At 38.1% G+C, this 20,691-nt stretch overlaps 1 non-coding gene and 1 pseudogene across 1 annotated transcript; both read left to right on the plus strand.

Moving 5' to 3' along the window:
• The first annotated feature begins 12,768 nt into the window (after window positions 1-12,768).
• LOC130342670 (U2 spliceosomal RNA) lies at window positions 12,769-12,876 on the plus strand (annotated as a pseudogene).
• Window positions 12,877-19,453: 6,577 nt separating this feature from the next.
• Window positions 19,454-19,638, plus strand: LOC130342536 (U2 spliceosomal RNA). The gene has a single exon (XR_008882164.1). It is a non-coding gene; the product is annotated as a U2 spliceosomal RNA (small nuclear RNA).
• The last annotated feature ends 1,053 nt before the right edge of the window (window positions 19,639-20,691 follow it).

Genomic DNA, 20,691 nt, shown 5'->3' on the forward strand with positions numbered 1-20,691 from the left:
TTTTTACTCAGGAAAACCATTTTTTTCTTTAATACACCGGCAGGTGTATAACGTGTGGTATAACACTGAATTTAGCACAGAGACAGAAAAAAAGGTAGTATATGGTACGCTATTTGCTTGTATTTAGGCCCTTTGCAATGATAAGGCCACTGTTAAGCGTATTTTTACGCAGGAAAACCTTTTTATTTCCTTAATACAGCGGCAGGTGTATAACGTGTGGTATAACACTGAATTTAGCACAGAGACAGAAAAAAAGGTGGTATATGGTACGGTATTTGCTTGTATGTAGGCCCTTTGCAATGATAAAGCCACTGAAAAAGCGTATTTGTACTCAGGAAAAACTTTTTTTCTTTAATACACCAGCAGGTGTATAACGTGTGGTATAACACTGAATTTAGCACAGAGACAGAAAAAAAGGTAGTATATGGTACGCTATTTGCTTGTATTTAGGCCCTTTGCAATGATAAGGCCACTGTTAAGTGTATTTTTACGCAGGAAAACCTTTTTTTTCTTTAATACACCGGCAGGTATAAAACGTGTGGTATAACACTTAATATAGCACAGAGACAGAAAAAAAGGTAGTATATGGTACGCTATTTGCTTGTATGTAGGCCCTTTGCAATGATAATGCCATTAAAAAAGCGTATTTGTACTCAGGAAAAACTTTTTTTTCTTTAATACACCAGCAGGTGTATAACGTGTGGTATAACACTGAGTTTAGCACAGAGACAGAAAAAAAGGTAGTATATGGTACGCTATTTGCTTGTATGTAGGCCCTTTGCAATGATAAGGCCACTGTTAAGCGTATTTTAACGCAGGAAAACCATTTTTTTCTTTAATACACCGGCAGGTATATAACGTGCGGTATAACACTTAATTTAGCACAGAGACAGAAAAAAAGGTAGTATATGGTACGCTATTTGCTTGTATTTAGGCCCTTTGTAATGATAAGGCCACTGTTAAGCGTATTTTTACGCAGGAAAACCTTTTTTTTCTTTAATACACCGGAAGATATATAACATGTGGTATAACACTTAATTTAGCACAGAGACAGAAAAAAAAGGTAGTATATGGTACGCTATTTGCTTGTATTTAGGCCCTTTGCAATGATAATGCCACTGAAAAAGCGTATTTGTACTCAGGAAAAACGTTTTTTTTCTTTAATACACTGGCAGGTGTATAACGTGTGGTATAACACTGAATTTAGCACAGAGACAGAAAAAAAGGTAGTATATGGTACGCTATTTGCTTGTATTTAGACCCTTTGCAATGATAATGCCACTGAAAAAGCGTATTTGTACTCAGGAAAAACGTTTTTTTTCTTTAATACACTAGCAGGTGTATAACGTGTGGTATAACACTGAATTTAGCACAGATACAGAAAAAAAGGTAGTATATGGTACGCTATTTGCTTGTATTTAGGCCCTTTGCAATGATAAGGCCACTGTTGAGCGTATTTTTACTCAGGAAAACCATTTTTTTCTTTAATACACCGGCAGGTGTATAAGGTGTGGTATAACACTGAATTTAGCACAGAGACAGAAAAAAAGGTAGTATATGTACACTATTTGCTTGTATGTAGGCCCTTTGCAATGATGAGGCCACTGCTAAGCGTATTTTTAAACAGGAAAACCATTTTTTTCTTTAATACACCGGCAGATGTATAACGTGTGGTATAACACTGAATTTAGCACAGAGACAGAAAAAAAGGTGGTATATGGTACGCTATTTGCTTGTATGTAGGCCCTTTGCAATGATAATGCCACTGAAAAAGCGTATTTGTACTCAGGAAAAACTTTTTTTTCTTTAATACACCAGCAGGTGTATAACGTGTGGTATAACACTGAATTTAGCACAGAGACAGAAAAAAAGGTAGTATATGGTACGCTATTTGCTTGTATGTAGGCCTGCAATGATAAGGCCACTGTTAAGCGAATTTTAACACAGGAAAACCATTTTTTTCTTTAATACACCGGCAGGTATATAACGTGTGGTATAACACTTAATTTAGCACAGAGACAGAAAAAAAGGTAGTATATGGTACGCTATTTGCTTGTATTTAGGCCCTTTGCAATGATAAGGCCACTGAAAAAGCGTATTTGTACTCAGGAAAAACTTTTTTTCTTTCATACACTGGCAGGTGTATAACCTGTGGTATAACACTGAATTTAGCACAGAGACAGAAAAAAAGGTAGTATATGGTACGCTATTTGCTTGTATTTAGGCCCTTTGCAATGATAACGCCACTGTTAAGCGTATTTTTACTCAGGAAAACCTTTTTTTTCTTTAATACACCAGCAGGTGTATAAGGTGTGGTATAACACTGAATTTAGCACAGAGACAGAAAAAAAGGTAGTATATGTACGCTATTTGCTTGTATGTAGGCCCTTTGCAATGATAAGGCCACTGCTAAGCGTAATTTTACACAGGAAAACCATTGTTTTTTTTTTAATACACCAGCAGGTGTATAACGTGTGGTATAACACTTAATTTAGCACAGAGACAGAAAAAAAGGTAGTATATGTACGCTATTTGCTTGTATGTAGGCCCTTTGCAATGATAAGGCCACTGCTAAGCGTATTTTTAAACAGGAAAACCATTTTTTTCTTTAATACACCGGCAGATGTATAACGTGTGGTATAACACTGAATTTAGCACAGAGACAGAAAAAAAGGTGGTATATGGTACGCTATTTGCTTGTATGTAGGCCCTTTGCAATGATAATGCCACTGAAAAAGCGTATTTGTACTCAGGAAAAACTTTTTTTTCTTTAATACACCAGCAGGTGTATAACGTGTGGTATAAGACTGAATTTAGCACAGAGACAGAAAAAAAGGTAGTATATGGTACGCTATTTGCTTGTATGTAGGCCTGCAATGATAAGGCCACTGTTAAGCGAATTTTAACGTAGGAAAACCATTTTTTTCTTTAATACACCGGCAGGTATATAACGTGTGGTATAACACTTAATTTAGCACAGAGACAGAAAAAAAGGTAGTATATGGTACGCTATTTGCTTGTATTTAGGCCCTTTGCAATGATAAGGCCACTGAAAAAGCGTATTTGTACTCAGGAAAAACTTTTTTTTCTTTCATACACTGGCAGGTGTATAACGTGTGGTATAACACTGAATTTAGCACAGAGACAGAAAAAAAGGTAGTATATGGTACGCTATTTGCTTGTATTTAGGCCCTTTGCAATGATAACGCCACTGTTAAGCGTATTTTTACTCAGGAAAACCTTTTTTTTCTTTAATACACCGGCAGGTGTATAAGGTGTGGTATAACACTGAATTTAGCACAGAGACAGAAAAAAAGGTAGTATATGTACGCTATTTGCTTGTATGTAGGCCCTTTGCAATGATAAGGCCACTGCTAAGCGTAATTTTACACAGGAAAACCATTGTTTTTTTTTAATACACCAGCAGGTGTATAACGTGTGGTATAACACTTAATTTAGCACAGAGACAGAAAAAAAGGTGGTATATGGTACCCTATTTGCTTGTATGTTGGCCCTTTACAATGATAATGCCACTGAAAAAGCATATTTGTACTCAGAAAAAACTTTTTTTTCTTTAATACACCAGCAGGTGTATAACGTGTGGTATAACACTGAATTTAGCACAGAGACAGAGAAAAAGGTAGTATATGGTACGCTATTTGCTTGTATGTAGGCCCTTTGCAATGATAAGGCCACTGTTAGGCGTATTTTAACGCAGGAAAACCATTTTTTTCTTTAATAAACCGGCAGGTATATAACGTGTGGTATAACACTTAATTTAGCACAGAGACAGAAAAAAAGGTAGTATGTGATACGCTATTTGCTTGTATTTAGGCCCTTTGCAATGATAAGGCCACTGTTAAGCGTTTTTTACGCAGGAAAACCTTTTTTTTCTTTAATACACCGGCAGGTATATAACGTGTGGTATAACACTGAATTTAGCACAGAGACAGAAAAAAAGGTAGTATATGGTACGCTATTTGCTTGTATGTAGGCCCTTTGCAATGATAAGGCCACTGTAAAGCGTATTTGTACTCAGGAAAAAAACATTTTTCTTTAATACAACGGCAGGTGTATAACATGTGGTATAACACTGAATTTTGCACAGAGACAGAAAAAAAGGTAGTATATGGTACGCTATTTGCTTGTATTTAGGCCCTTTGCAATGATAAGGCCACTGTTATGCGTATTTGTACACAGGAAAAACTTTTTTTTCTTTCATACACCGGCAGGTGTATAACATGTGGTATAACACTGAATTTAGCACAGAGACAGAAAAAAAGGTAGTATATGGTACGCTATTTGCTTGTATTTAGGCCCTTTGCAATGATAACGCCACTGTTAAGCGTATTTTTACTCAGGAAAACCTTTTTTTTCTTTAATACACTGGCAGGTGTATAAGGTGTGGTATAACACTGAATTTAGCACAGAGACAGAAAAAAAGGTAGTATATGTACGCTATTTGTTTGTATGTAGGCCCTTTGCAATGATAAGGCCACTGCTAAGCGTAATTTTACACAGGAAAACCATTGTTTTTTTTTAATACACCAGCAGGTGTATAACGTGTGGTATAACACTTAATTTAGCACAGAGACAGAAAAAAAAGGTAGTATATGTACGCTATTTGCTTGTATGTAGGCCCTTTGCAATGATAAGGCCACTGCTAAGCGTATTTTTAAACAGGAAAACCATTTTTTTCTTTAATACACCGGCAGATGTATAACGTGTGGTATAACACTGAATTTAGCACAGAGACAGAAAAAAAGGTGGTATATGGTACGCTATTTGCTTGTATGTAGGCCCTTTGCAATGATAATGCCACTGAAAAAGCGTATTTGTACTCAGGAAAAACTTTTTTTTCTTTAATACACCAGCAGGTGTATAACGTGTGGTATAACACTGAATTTAGCACAGAGACAGAAAAAAAGGTAGTATATGGTACGCTATTTGCTTGTATGTAGGCCTGCAATGATAAGGCCACTGTTAGGCGTATTTTAACGCAGGAAAACCATTTTTTTCTTTAATAAACCGGCAGGTATATAACGTGTGGTATAAGACTGAATTTAGCACAGAGACAGAAAAAAAGGTAGTATATGGTACGCTATTTGCTTGTATGTAGGCCTGCAATGATAAGGCCACTGTTAAGCGAATTTTAACGCAGGAAAACCATTTTTTTCTTTAATACACCGGCAGGTATATAACGTGTGGTATAACACTTAATTTAGCACAGAGACAGAAAAAAAGGTAGTATATGGTACGCTATTTGCTTGTATTTAGGCCCTTTGCAATGATAAGGCCACTGAAAAAGCGTATTTGTACTCAGGAAAAACTTTTTTTTCTTTCATACACTGGCAGGTGTATAACGTGTGGTATAACACTGAATTTAGCACAGAGACAGAAAAAAAGGTAGTATATGGTACGCTATTTGCTTGTATTTAGGCCCTTTGCAATGATAACGCCACTGTTAAGCGTATTTTTACTCAGGAAAACCTTTTTTTTCTTTAATACACCGGCAGGTGTATAAGGTGTGGTATAACACTGAATTTAGCACAGAGACAGAAAAAAAGGTAGTATATGTACGCTATTTGCTTGTATGTAGGCCCTTTGCAATGATAAGGCCACTGCTAAGCGTAATTTTACACAGGAAAACCATTGTTTTTTTTTAATACACCAGCAGGTGTATAACGTGTGGTATAACACTTAATTTAGCACAGAGACAGAAAAAAAGGTGGTATATGGTACCCTATTTGCTTGTATGTTGGCCCTTTACAATGATAATGCCACTGAAAAAGCATATTTGTACTCAGAAAAAACTTTTTTTTCTTTAATACACCAGCAGGTGTATAACGTGTGGTATAACACTGAATTTAGCACAGAGACAGAGAAAAAGGTAGTATATGGTACGCTATTTGCTTGTATGTAGGCCCTTTGCAATGATAAGGCCACTGTTAGGCGTATTTTAACGCAGGAAAACCATTTTTTTCTTTAATAAACCGGCAGGTATATAACGTGTGGTATAACACTTAATTTAGCACAGAGACAGAAAAAAAGGTAGTATGTGATACGCTATTTGCTTGTATTTAGGCCCTTTGCAATGATAAGGCCACTGTTAAGCGTTTTTTACGCAGGAAAACCTTTTTTTTCTTTAATACACCGGCAGGTATATAACGTGTGGTATAACACTGAATTTAGCACAGAGACAGAAAAAAAGGTAGTATATGGTACGCTATTTGCTTGTATGTAGGCCCTTTGCAATGATAAGGCCACTGTAAAGCGTATTTGTACTCAGGAAAAAAACATTTTTCTTTAATACAACGGCAGGTGTATAACATGTGGTATAACACTGAATTTAGCACAGAGACAGAAAAAAAGGTAGTATATGGTACGCTATTTGCTTGTATTTAGGCCCTTTGCAATGATAAGGCCACTGTTAAGCGTATTTGTACTCAGGAAAAACTTTTTTTTCTTTCATACACCGGCAGGTGTATAACATGTGGTATAACACTGAATTTAGCACAGAGACAGAAAAAAAGGTAGTATATGGTACGCTATTTGCTTGTATTTAGGCCCTTTGCAATGATAACGCCACTGTTAAGCGTATTTTTACTCAGGAAAACCTATTTTTTCTTTAATACACTGGCAGGTGTATAAGGTGTGGTATAACACTGAATTTAGCACAGAGACAGAAAAAAAGGTAGTATATGTACGCTATTTGTTTGTATGTAGGCCCTTTGCAATGATAAGGCCACTGCTAAGCGTAATTTTACACAGGAAAACCATTGTTTTTTTTTAATACACCAGCAGGTGTATAACGTGTGGTATAACACTTAATTTAGCACAGAGACAGAAAAAAAAGGTAGTATATGTACGCTATTTGCTTGTATGTAGGCCCTTTGCAATGATAAGGCCACTGCTAAGCGTATTTTTAAACAGGAAACCCATTTTTTTCTTTAATACACCGGCAGATGTATAACGTGTGGTATAACACTGAATTTAGCACAGAGACAGAAAAAAAGGTGGTATATGGTACGCTATTTGCTTGTATGTAGGCCCTTTGCAATGATAATGCCACTGAAAAAGCGTATTTGTACTCAGGAAAAACTTTTTTTTCTTTAATACACCAGCAGGTGTATAACGTGTGGTATAACACTGAATTTAGCACAGAGACAGAAAAAAAGGTAGTATATGGTACGCTATTTGCTTGTATGTAGGCCTGCAATGATAAGGCCACTGTTAGGCGTATTTTAACGCAGGAAAACCATTTTTTTCTTTAATAAACCGGCAGGTATATAACGTGTGGTATAACACTTAATTTAGCACAGAGACAGAAAAAAAGGTAGTATGTGATACGCTATTTGCTTGTATTTAGGCCCTTTGCAATGATAAGGCCACTGTTAAGCGTATTTTTACGCAGGAAAACCTTTTTTTTCTTTAATACACCGGCAGGTATATAACGTGTGGTATAACACTGAATTTAGCACAGAGACAGAAAAAAGGGTAGTATATGGTACGCTATTTGCTTGTATGTAGGCCCTTTGCAATGATAAGGCCACTGTAAAGCGTATTTGTACTCAGGAAAAAAACATTTTTCTTTAATACAACGGCAGGTGTATAACATGTGGTATAACACTGAATTTAGCACAGAGACAGAAAAAAAGGTAGTATATGGTACGCTATTTGCTTGTATTTAGGCCCTTTGCAATGATAAGGCCACTGTTAAGCGTATTTGTACTCAGGAAAAACTTTTTTTTCTTTCATACACCGGCAGGTGTATAACATGTGGTATAACACTGAATTTAGCACAGAGACAGAAAAAAAGGTAGTATATGGTACGCTATTTGCTTGTATTTAGGCCCTTTGCAATGATAACGCCACTGTTAAGCGTATTTTTACTCAGGAAAACCTTTTTTTTCTTTAATACACCGGCAGGTGTATAAGGTGTGGTATAACACTGAATTTAGCACAGAGACAGAAAAAAAGGTAGTATATGTACGCTATTTGCTTGTATGTAGGCCCTTTGCAATGATAAGGCCACTGCTAAGAGTAATTTTACACAGGAAAACCATTGGTTTTTTTTAATACACCAGCAGGTGTATAACGTGTGGTATAACACTTAATTTAGCACAGAGACAGAAAAAAAGGTAGTATATGTACGCTATTTGCTTGTATTTAGGCCCTTTGCAATGATAAGGCCACTGAAAAAGCGTATTTGTACTCAGGAAAAACTTTTTTTTCTTTCATACACCGGCAGGTGTATAACATGTGGTATAACACTGAATTTAGCACAGAGACAGAAAAAAAGGTAGTATATGGTAAGCAATTTGCTTGTATTTAGGCCCTTTGCAATTATAAGGCCACTGTTAAGCGTATTTTTACTCAGGAAAACCTTTTTTTCTTTAATTCACCGGCAGGTGTATATAACGTGTGGTATAATACTGAATTTAGCACAGAGACAGAAAAAAGGTAGTATATGGTACGCTATTTGCTTGTATGTAGGCCCTTTGCAATGATAATGCCACTGAAAAAGCGTATTTGTACTCAGGAAAAACTTTTTTTTCTTTAATACACCGGCAAGTGTTTAACGTGTGGTATAACACTGAATTTAGCACAGAGATAGAAAAAAAAGTGGTATATGGTACGCTATTTGCTTGTATGTAGGCCCTTTGCGATGATAAGGCCACTGAAAAAGCGTATTTGTACTCAGGAAAAACTTTTTTTTCTTTAATACACTGGCAGGTACATAACGTGTGGTATAACACTCAATTTAGCACAGAGACAAAAAAAAAAGTAGTACAGTGGTCCCTCAACATACGATGGTAATTTGTTCCAAACGACCCATCGTTTGTCGAATCCATCGTATGTTGAGGGATCCGTGCAATGTAAAGCATAGGAAGTTATACTCACCTGTCCCCGCCGCTCCGCACCAGGTCCTCACCGCTCCCGCTGCTGTTCCAGGGGCTCCCGATGCTGTCCCGCTGCTCCTGTGTCTTCTTCGCGATCCTCCGGTGTCTTGCGCATCTTCTGCAGGGTCCGGGCCTTGCTTTCCGGTGACGTTATTACGCTGCTGCGCCGGCGCGGCGTGCGTAGTGATGTAATAACGACGCCGGAAAGCAAGGCCCGGACCCTGGAGAAGATGCGCAAGACACCGGAGGATCGCGAAGTGGACCCGGAGCAGTGGGAATAGGTAAGTGAACCTGCTGGGGCACATTACACTGCTATCCGACAGCAGCTTAAGCATTTTGCGCTGTCGGATAGCAGTTAATGCGATGGCCCCAGCATATAAAAGCATCGTATGTCGATGCTGACATCGACATGCGATGGTCTCTGAGAGGCCACCGTATGTCAATTTTATCATATGTCGGGGCCATCGTAGGTCGGGGGGGTTACTGTATATGATAAGCTATTTGCTTGTATTTGGGCCCTTTGCAATGATAAGGTCACTGTTAAGCGTATTGTTACTCAGGAAAAACTTTTTTCTTTAATACACCAGCAGGTGTATAATGTGTGGTATAACACTGAATTTAGCACAGAGACAGAAAAAAAGATGGTATATGGTACGCTATTTGCTTGTATGTAGGCCCTTTGCAATGATAATGCCACTGAAAAAGCGTATTTGTACTCAGGAAAAACTTTTTTTCTTTAATACACCGGCAGGTGTATAACGTGTGGTATAACACTGAATTTAGCACAGAGAAAGAAAAAAAAGGTGGTATATGGTACGCTATTTGCTTGTATGTAGGCCCTTTGCAATGATAAGGCCACTGTTAAGCGTATTTTTGCACAGGAAAACCTTTTATTTTCTTTAATACACCGGCAGGTGTATAACGTGTGGTATAACACTCAATTTAGCACAGAGACAGAAAAAAAGGTAGTATATGGTACGCTATTTGCTTGTATGTAGGCCCTTTGCAATGATAAAGCCACTGAAAAAGCGTATTTGTACTCAGGAAAAACTTTTTTTTCTTTAATACACCGGCAGGTGTATAACGTGTGGTATAACACTTAATTTATCACAGAGACAGAAAAAAAGGTGGTATATGGTACGCTATTTGCTTGTATGTAGGCCCTTTGCAATGATAAGGCCACTGTTAAGCGTATTTTTACGCAGGAAAACCTTTTTATATCTTTAATACACTGGCAGGTGTATAACGTGTGGTATAACACTGAATTTAGCACAGAGACAGAAAAAAAGGTAGTATATGGTACGCTACTTGCTTGTATTCAGGCCCTTTGCAATGATAACGCCACTGTTAAGCGTATTTTTACTCAGGCAAAAAAAAAATTAGTTTAATGCACCGGCAGGTGTATAACGTGTGGTATAACACTGAATTTAGCACAGAGACAGAAAAAAGGTAGTATATGGCACGCTATTTGCTTGTATGTAGGCCCTTTGCAATGATAAGGCCACTGAAAAAGCGTATTTGTACTCAGGAAAAACTTTTTTTTCTTTAATACACCGGCAGGTGTATAACGTGTGGTATAACACTGAATTTAGCACAGAGACAGAAAAAAAGGTAGTATATGGTACGCTATTTGCTTGTATGTAGGCCCTTTGCAATGATAATGCCACTGAAAAAGCGTATTTGTACTCAGGAAAAACATTTTTTTCTTTAATACACCGGCAGGTGTATAACGTGTGGTATAACACTTAATTTAGCACAGAGACAGAAAAAAAGGTGGTATATGGTACGCTATTTGCTTGTATTTAGGCCCTTTGCAATGATAAGGCCACTGTTAAGCGTATTTGTACTCAGGAAAAAAAAAAATTCTTTAATACACCGGCAGGTGTATAACGTGTGGTATAACACTGAATATAGCACAGAGACAGAGTAACAGGTGAAAAATGGTAAAAAGGCACTAAAGTCCACACTAATATGACTTATTTCTGAACAGCAGCAGGACCCAACAGTGCAGCACCACCCAAAAAAAAAAAATCCAGGGATTAAACCCTAAATTGCACTCAATTGTCACACAATTCTGAGCAGCAGGAGATTTGTGGAGAAAAAAAAACTCAATACAGCTGAAAAATGAGGAGATGCTTCAGAAAGTTCAGGCAGCTTGGAGATCTGTATGAGGCAGCTGACAGCTATCTGCCCCTCTCTGCTGCAATGCTCAATAACGTGAATAGGAGGTTTAGCAATCAATGATCCTTCTCAGAGTAACAGCACAGCACTCTGCACTCCTGCCTTTCCCTAATGCTGATGTGACTAGCAGTTGCAGTGTAATGCTGTGGTATGAGCTATTCACACACACACAGTCCCTTCCTCTCCATCTGAGTGCACAGATGAAATGAAGAGAGGCAAGATGGCCGCCGATTATATAGGGGCTGTGACATCACAGGGGTCAGTGAATGCTGATAGGCTGCATCTCACATGTGATTCAGGGTCAGCCCGCCTACCTTCATTCCCGCCGCTGTTTCCCGCCCTCCCATAATCCCCTGCCCCATGTACTCATATGTGGATCCACCATCTTAGCTCTACAATAGCCTGGAACACTGTAAAATGGAGTTTAATGCAGCGATTCGTGCGATAGAATCACGGCGATATTCGTATTCATTGCGAATCGAATTTTTCATGAAATTCGGAACGAATTCGGGTTCATCAAGTTCGATTCGCTCATCTCTAATTGCAATAATGGATAGGACATCAGCTATTAGGCATTTGTTTGTACAAACTGCTGCTCACAACTAATGTTGCAATATAGTGTCTCCATCTGGTGGTATTGAATAAGCAATAGTGCAATGATAGGGTCTGAAGAAGAAGAAGAAGAATAAGAAGCAGCAGCATAGGAAAAAAGGAGGAAAGAAACATGGAAAGAAGAAAAAAAAAAGAAGGTAAAAAAGGTGAAAACATGTTTAAAAACTTATTTCCATCTCTCTCTCTCTCTCTCTCTCTCTCTCTCTCTCTCTCTATATATATATATATATATATATGTATATATATATACATATATTTACAAGGAAAAAAAAAAATATATATATATATATATATATAGAGAGAGAGAGATAAATAAATATAGAGATAGATAGATACACATACATACATACATATGTGTGTATTGATGGAGTTGCAAACATGGGTGCACTTGACAAACTCAGTGCGGCTATTCCCCATTGAAAGATTGTTGCATCCAGGACCCTTAGCACTGTGATATGCTACTCAATACCACTGGCATAGCCAGGTGTAAACAACATCTCACCTTTGTTGTGTATGTAACCATGGAGATTGTGATGTCGCCTAGGCCCACCAAAGAACAGCCTTGTCAGAAGCAGCACAGCCATGAGCAGAAGCAGCAGCACCATAGGTTGTCAAATAAGCTGGATTTAACCAAGACAAGTGAGTCCAATAGGATGCAGGTATGTCCTCTATCCTTACAGCTTCCCGTGGCTGTTGGTTTTATACCGTTTGGGGACAGCCAAGGAGGCTTCGGCAGGCAACACAGGTAAGTGTGTGCTTGTGTGTGTGTGTGTGTGTGTGTGTGTGTTTCCTATGCAGATCCTAAACCCAGTATCACATGCAAGTAGGAGTAAGAAGGGTTCCTACCAAAGCCAGGTTATGGATTGCATTTAAAAATGCTCCATCAGAGTGAAATGGACTCCCATCTTCCTGCTTAGCAATAATTATATGGGTTTAGGGTCTGCTGTGTGTACTGGTGGGTGACTGCCACCCAGCAAGAGTGTGTATGGGAGGCTGCCAGCCAGCCTCCCTTCCTACAAGTAGTGATAGTGCATGTGAAGGGGACAGCGCTGTTTCCACTCCTTTCACAGTTATTGCTTCTCATCCTTCCTTTTGGCTGAGATCAAATGTAGTGTCTGTTTTTATCAGTTTAATATCTGATATGTCCCCTATCTGGTACCATATATTAAGTGCACCACCAGGTTTCAGTGTTGGAAAGAAAGATTACCTGTTTCTTTGCTGCTGCAGCTGCTTGCTGGCTGGTCCAGTGGGCCCTTACTGCAGGCAAAAGACAATAGGTGGTGCCGCTTGTGTCTGGCCCCTGTTGGAGCGACCAAAAAGACAGGTAGCTGTCTTTCAGGAAGTGGGTGTTGAATCTTGTTAATTGACATGGGGGTCTCCTTGCTGTTCACCCAGGTGTGTCATTGCTGTTGATTGACCATGCATTGGTTCTGTGGTATTGGAATGATAAAAACAAATGTTGCCAGCCAGCCATCCATTGCAATAATGGATAGGACATCAGCTATGAGGCATTTGTTTGTACAAACTGCTGCTCACAACTAATGTTGCAATATAGTGTCTCCATCTGCTGGTGGTATTGAATAAGCAATAGTGCAATGATAGGGTCTGAAGAAGAAGAAGAAAAATAAGAAGCAGCAGCATAGGAAAAAAGGAGGAAAGAATAAAAACATGGAAAGAAGAAAAAAAAGAAAAAAAAGAAGGTAAGAAAAGGTGAAAACATGTTTAAAAACGTATTTCCATCTCTCTCTCTCTCTCTCTCTCTATATATATATATATATATATATAGATATATATATATATATATATATATATACATATATTTATAAGGAGAAGAAAGAAAAAAAAAAAATATATATATATATATATATATATATATATATATATATATATAGAGAGAGAGAGAGAGAGAGAGATAAATATATATAGAGATAGATAAAAAAAAAAATTCCAATGGCACAGCACTCCAGTAAAAAAAAGTGCATTTATTCACACATATCTCAAATACAGCGCAACGTTTCAGCTCCTATGGAGCCATTGTCAAGCTTGGTGATACATACAGCTTAAGGGGTATTTATACCCAAACCAAGTGCTAACAATAATCAAAGTGTCACAAGTAGTGTTGTGCGGCATAGGCCATATTCAAATTCGCGAATATTCGCGAATATATGGACGAATATTCGTCATATATTCGCGAATATTCGCATATTCGTAATATTCCCGTTTTATTTTCGCATAAGCGAAAATCTGCATATGCGAAAATTAACATATGCGAAAATTAGCATATGTAAATTTTCGCATAAGCGAAAATTCGCACATCAGTCTCACACTGGAGTATTAGAGCCTTCTTTACACCACACTAGCTGGAAGCAGAGAGGGATGATCACTGTGATGTGTACTGTGAAAAAAAAAAACGAATATTCGTAATTACGAATATATAGCGCTATATTCGCGAATTCGCGAATATGCGATATTCGCGAATAAAATTCGCATTGCGAATATTCGCGAGCAACACTAGTTACAAGTGCATCAGATTATAATTAATCAACAATTACATAAAAATCCATAAAAATTCATATAAACAAATTATTGTGCAATCTTCACATGATATATCATAAAGTGCATTGTGAGTACCCATATGTGAAAAGTGAATCAGCTTGAAACAATAATTCCATAGGCAATATATCAACATTTATGATCTTAATACCTTCTAATTAATAACAGGACTTCATCTGTGTACAAATTACAATATTCAATAAAGGAGGTGGTAACGCAATCCTACCCGCTCCGTGGACCATCATGGCGTCAGTAGCGTGGGGTGTATTCCACTGCGCATGTACATGTAAACAATAGTCACATGGCTGGTGACGTGAGCGGCATCCCGCGATACCCGGTCAGCTGACTGAGAATCCCGTCCCACTCACGTCATGTCCTCATGATCGCGAGTCCGAACAGGAGATCCAGGCCGGCCCGATCACGTGACCCGTCCACATCACCAATGTAAACAAACAAACTAGCAACTGACAAGTAAAGCATAAGATCATGGCAGGACATCAGGAGTAAAGGACACGGGCACCAATGGACATCCATCTCAATTAAATAACCCAAAATAAGACCTTCCCTGTGATATGTAATCACCCCAAGGAAGGAAAGGAAAAAAGTTTGTTCAAAAACTATATATAGAAAATGCATATAAAAAATACATATATAAAAATACATACATATATATATATATATATATATATATATATACAAAACTATATATATGTATAAAAAAGAGTTTCCTAGAGAGTCAACCCCTGAGGGATTCCCTAACCAGAAACATTCCCCTCGAAAATTGTTAAATCAATTACCACCTTAAACAAAATAATTAACATAAAATGATTAAACATAAAGTAAAATAAATAAAAAATATATAAAAAATATAAATAAAAAATAATAATAAAGTAAAAAATGAATAATAAATGAATAAAGAATAAAATATCAAATAAAAAATAAAAATTAATAATTAAAATGAAAATAAAAATAAAATTTTTGTTAAAAAGATCCTGTCTCACCCTTTGCACGGTGCAGACATGGCCTGTATATGTGGAGAGAGTTCTACCCCAATAATATCAGGGGACCCTGGAACACTCTCCCCATTCTCATGGTAGGAGAGGATCCACGTCACAGGGGAGGTTACTGTGGCCGTCAAGCTGAACCAGTCTCGACCGGTCTCAGACCCCCCTCACCCCAAATTCCATGGGGGCGCCCGCCCTTTCGGTGGCGCTTTACTCCATACGTAGCCAAAGAAAGGTCATACATTATAAAATAAATAAACAAAAGTTGAAAATAAATAAAGACCAAATAATATAAAAACCAAAATAATTGCCGAGGGGGATATCTCTGAGGGGATAAATTACCTCAAAGGGTAAGCTCTCTCCAAAGAACTACCTAAAGTGTGAGGTACTAAACCCTTTATATAATTAAGATGTCCACAAGTGGCCGTCAATCATCTAAATGTCCGCCATGAAATCTTACTGCAGATTTTTTTTTTATTATTGTTATTGTTTTATTTTATTAAACAACAGGAGCTATTTTCAAAAATGATTATATGATGAATGTAGTCAAGGCCACAGAGCGGGTGGTGCGTCCATCTCTCACAAGTTGTTCCAATATATAGATCTATAAAGAAAAAGAAAATGAATATTAGAATCAGTCAAAAGTTATATAAATATACTGTATGTATCTAATACTGCCAAGGAAGAAAAGTAAGAGAGTATTCAAGGGGGTCAAATTGGGGATCCATACCCTAAAACTATCTTTATGTTAAAGTGAAATCCACATAGTTCACATATTTTCAATAGAGCCAGACGATCCACTCCTCTAGGTGGGACCAAAATCTGGTCTATTGCCATAAATTTAATATCTTTTTCCGAATGTTTAAAATCCACACAATGTTTAGAAACAGGTAGATCTAATTTGCCCTTTCTAATGCTATACCTGTGATTATTCAGTCTGGTTTTTAGGCTCCATGTGGTCTGACCCACATAAAGCTTTTTACATGGGCATATAAGCACATACACCACCCATGTCGAGTCACATGTTAAATTATGTTTTAAATTATATGCTTGTGATGTTTGTGGGTGTACAAATTGACTGCCTCTCACCATTGAGGGGCAGTTGACACATGAGAGACACGGATAAGATCCGAATCTCCGAGGCGTCAAAAATGTCTGTCCCATCACGATATCAGATTTGGTTTCAGTATGTACCAATTTATCTTTGATGTTTTTACTTCTCCTGTAAGACATTAATGGATTCACTTCAAATTCTCTAATAGTGGGGAAACTAGCTTTCAAGATTGACCAATGTTTATTCAAAATCTTGGAGATGGCATTACTTTGCTCACTATATACTGATGTGAAGGGAATTCTATTCTGTGTCTTCTTTTCCTTCTTATAGAAGGTAGTAGTCCTGTCCATTGTTTCCACTCTTTTTCTCTGTACATCTATAAGATGTCTAGGATAACCTCTAGTTTGGAAATTATTTTGCATCCTATCAAGGGTTATTTGTAAAGCATCTGTTTCATCTACCACGCGTCTGGCCCTAAGCATATGACTGTAAGGTAATGAATTGACCATTTTTCGGGGATGATGACTCTGATAGTGAAGAAGTGTATTTTTGTCTGTCGGTTTTATGTATAATTGAGTCTGTAGACGTGTATCTTTTTTGATAACCAACACATCCAAAAAATTAATTTGTGTGTTTGATTCACTCATGGTGAATTTGATATTGGGGTCCATAGTGTTCAGGAAATCATGAAAATCCTGTAACTCTTGAAGTGAGCCATTCCACAGGAGGAAGACGTCGTCAATAAATCGCCACCATCCCAGACAATGTCTGGAATGGTGGGATCCAAAGACGACGTCCTCCTCCAGCGAGGCAACAAAAAGATTAGCGTACATGGGCGCCACATTCGTCCCCATGGCGGTCCCAATCAACTGTAAATAAAATGTATTTTCAAATGTAAAATAATTGTTGGTAAGAATAATCTCCAACAAAGATAACATAAAGTTTTGAGCCGCTATGGGGAGTTCTGAAGACGCCAATGTACGCTGAATTGCTGACATACCCCTGTTATGGTCAATGGATGTGTATAAGCTGACAATGTCAAAAGAGACCAGACGTGTTTGATCAGTAATCTCTATATCTTTTATTTTAGAGAGAAAATCATTGGTATCTTGAATATAGGACCGAGTCCTGAGAACAAAAGGCCTCAGTACTCTGTCCAAAAAGATAGAGGCATTACTGAGTAAAGATCCTCGCCCCGAAACTATGGGGCGCCCCGGGGGATTTATTAAAGATTTATGTATCTTGGGCAGAGTATAAATAACAGGTGTTATAGGGTATTTAACAACTAAAAATTGTCTCAGATCTTCATCAATAATACCCTCCCCAAATGCATGTTCAACCACATTAGTTAATTTAGCTAAAATTTCCAGTTTGGGATCCCTATCTAGTCTCTTGTAGGTGTTCCTATCAGATAGCTGTCTCAATATTTCTTGCCTATAATCCACTGTGTTCATAATCGCAACCCCACCACCCTTATCCGCAGGCTTAATGGTGAGGTCGTGGTTATTGCTCAACAAATCCAGGGCTGTCTTCTCATCCCGTGTAAGATTATGTCTATAATTGTTATTTCTAGAGTATGTACTTGGTACATATACGTACTTGGTCTTCTCCATATACATTCCAAATTCATCATGAGATAACATACTTTTTAAATTAGATTCTAAATCCACCAACTTTGTCTTCACTGTTACCAACTCATGTTATAAAAAATCAAGGTTTAACAAAATAATGTCTAAAGCATAACGGTCTGAGATCTCCTCAAAACGTCTCTTGAAATCAGTATTCTCAGTATATACAGATGGCTGTAAACGGATCTCATCCCACGTGGTATTCTCTTACATTTATAATATTCCCCCAAAGTGATAAGATGTAAATCCAAAACAATAAACCTTCTTGACTCACTCTCGAAATTCCGTCTCACATCTGTAGTTTTAGGTGTTGCCAAAAAGGCTGCATCCCCTTTTAGTCCACCCAAAATTCTACTCACTTCTTCCTCGGCAAAAGAAGAGACATGTGGTCCTTGGTTTCTCAAAGTATCTTCCATTATGTAGCGTGCCAGCAATCATAGATCACCTTATAGATATAGTAAGAAATAGTTGCAGCACAGCTCGGTTCCAACAAAAAAATGGGTGCCAGCGTCCTAACCTGGTAAGGGTCTCTCAGCATAGGAAAAAAGGAGGAAAGAATAAAAACATGGAAAGAAGAAAAAAAAAAGAAAAAAAAGAAGGTAAAAAAAGGTGAAAACATGTTTAAAACCGATTTCCATCTCTCTCTCTCTCTCTCTCTCTCTCTCTCTCTCTCTCTCTCTCTCTATATATATATATATATATATATATACATATATTTATAAGGAGCAAAAAAAATATATAGAGAGAGAGATAGAGAGAGAGATAAATATATATAGAGATAGATAGATACACATACATACATACATACATATGTGTGTATTGATGGAGTTGCAAACATGGGTGCACTTGACAAACTCAGCGCGGCTATTCCCCATTGAAAGATTGTTGCATTCAGGACCCTTAGCACTGTGATATGCTACTCAATACCACTGGCATGGCCAGGTGTAAACAACATCTCCCCTTTGTTGTGTATGTAACCATGGAGATTGTGATGTCGCCTAGCCCCACCAAAGAACAGCCTTGTCAGAAGCAGCACTGCCATGAGCAGAAGCAGCAGCACCATAGGTTGTCAAATAAGCTGGATTTAACCAAGACAAGTGAGTCCAATAGGATGCAGGTATGTCCTCTATCCTTACAGCTTCCCGTGGCTGTTGGTTTTATACCGTTTGGGGACAGCCAAGGAGGCTTCGGCAGGCAACACAGGTAAGTGTGTGCTTTTGTGTGTGTGTGTGTTTCCTATGTAGATCCTAAACCCAGTATCACATGCAAGTAGGAGTAAGAAGGGTTCCTACCAAAGCCAGGTTATGGATTGCATTTAAAAATGCTCCATCAGAGTGAAATGGACTCCCATCTTCCTGCTTAGCAATAATGATATGGGTTTAGGGTCTGTTGTGTGTACTGGTGGGTGACTGCCACCCAGCAAGAGTGTGTATGGGAGGTTGCCAGCCAGCCTCCCTTCCTACAAGTAGTGATAGTGCATGTGAAGGGGACAGCGTTGTTTCCGCCCCTTTCACAGTTATTGCTTCTCATCCTTCCTTTTGGCTGAGATCAAATGTAGTGTCTGTTTTTATCAGTTTAATATCTGATATGTCCCCTATCTGGTACCATATATTAAGTGCACCACCAGGTTTCAGTGTTGGAAAGAAAGATTACCTGTTTCTTTGCTGCTGCAGCTGCTTGCTGGCTGATCAAGTGGGCCCTTACTGCAGGCAAAAGACAATAGGTGGTGCCGCTTGTGTCTGGCCCCTGTTGGAGCGACCAGCCACAGGACTGCTGCTGCTGCTGTTGAATGTCCTCTTTAATTGAATAAGCTCAGCAACCAGCACACCTGTGCAGGTTGGACATGACATGATAGGTAGCTGTCTTTCAGGTAGTGGGTGTTGAATCTTGTTAATTGACATGGGGGTCTCCTTGCTGTTCACCCAGGTGTGTCATTGCTGTTGATTGACCATGCATTGGTTCTGTGGTATTGGAATGATAAAAAAATTTTTTGCCAGCCAGGCATCCATTGCAATAATGGATAGGACATCAGCTATGAGGCATTTGTTTGTACAAACTGCTGCTCACAACTAATGTTGCAATATAGTGTCTCCATCTGGTGGTGGTTATTGAATAAGCAATAGTGCAATGATAGGGTCTGAAGAAGAAGAAGAAAAATAAGAAGCATCAGCATAGGAAAAAAGGAGGAAAGAAGGAAAACATGGAAAGAAGAAAAAAAAAGAAAAAAAAGAAGGTAAAAAAAGGTGAAAACATGTTTAAAAACGTATTTCCATCTCTCTCTCTCTCTCTCTCTCTCTCTCTCTATACACACATATATTTATATATAAATATATATATATATATATATATATATATATATTTATATATATATATATAGGGAGAGAGAGATAAATATATATAGAGATAGATGGATACACATACATACATACATACATACATACATATGTGTGTATTGATGGAGTTGCAAACATGGGTGCACTTGACAAACTCAGCGTGGCTATTCCCCATTGAAAGATTGATGCATCCAGGACCCTTAGCACTGTGATATGCTACTCAATACCACTGGCATGGCCAGGTGTAAACAACATCTCACCTTTGTTGTGTATGTAACCATGGAGATTGTGATGTCGCTCAGGCCCACCAAAGAACAGCCTTGTCAGAAGCAGCACTGCCATGACCAGAAGCAGCAGCACCATAGGTTGTCAAATAAGCTGGATTTAACCAAGACAAGTGAGTCCAGTAGGATGCAGGTATGT

Source organism: Hyla sarda, chromosome 1, assembly GCF_029499605.1.
Source record: "Hyla sarda isolate aHylSar1 chromosome 1, aHylSar1.hap1, whole genome shotgun sequence".
NCBI classification, from domain to species: Eukaryota; Metazoa; Chordata; class Amphibia; order Anura; family Hylidae; genus Hyla; species Hyla sarda.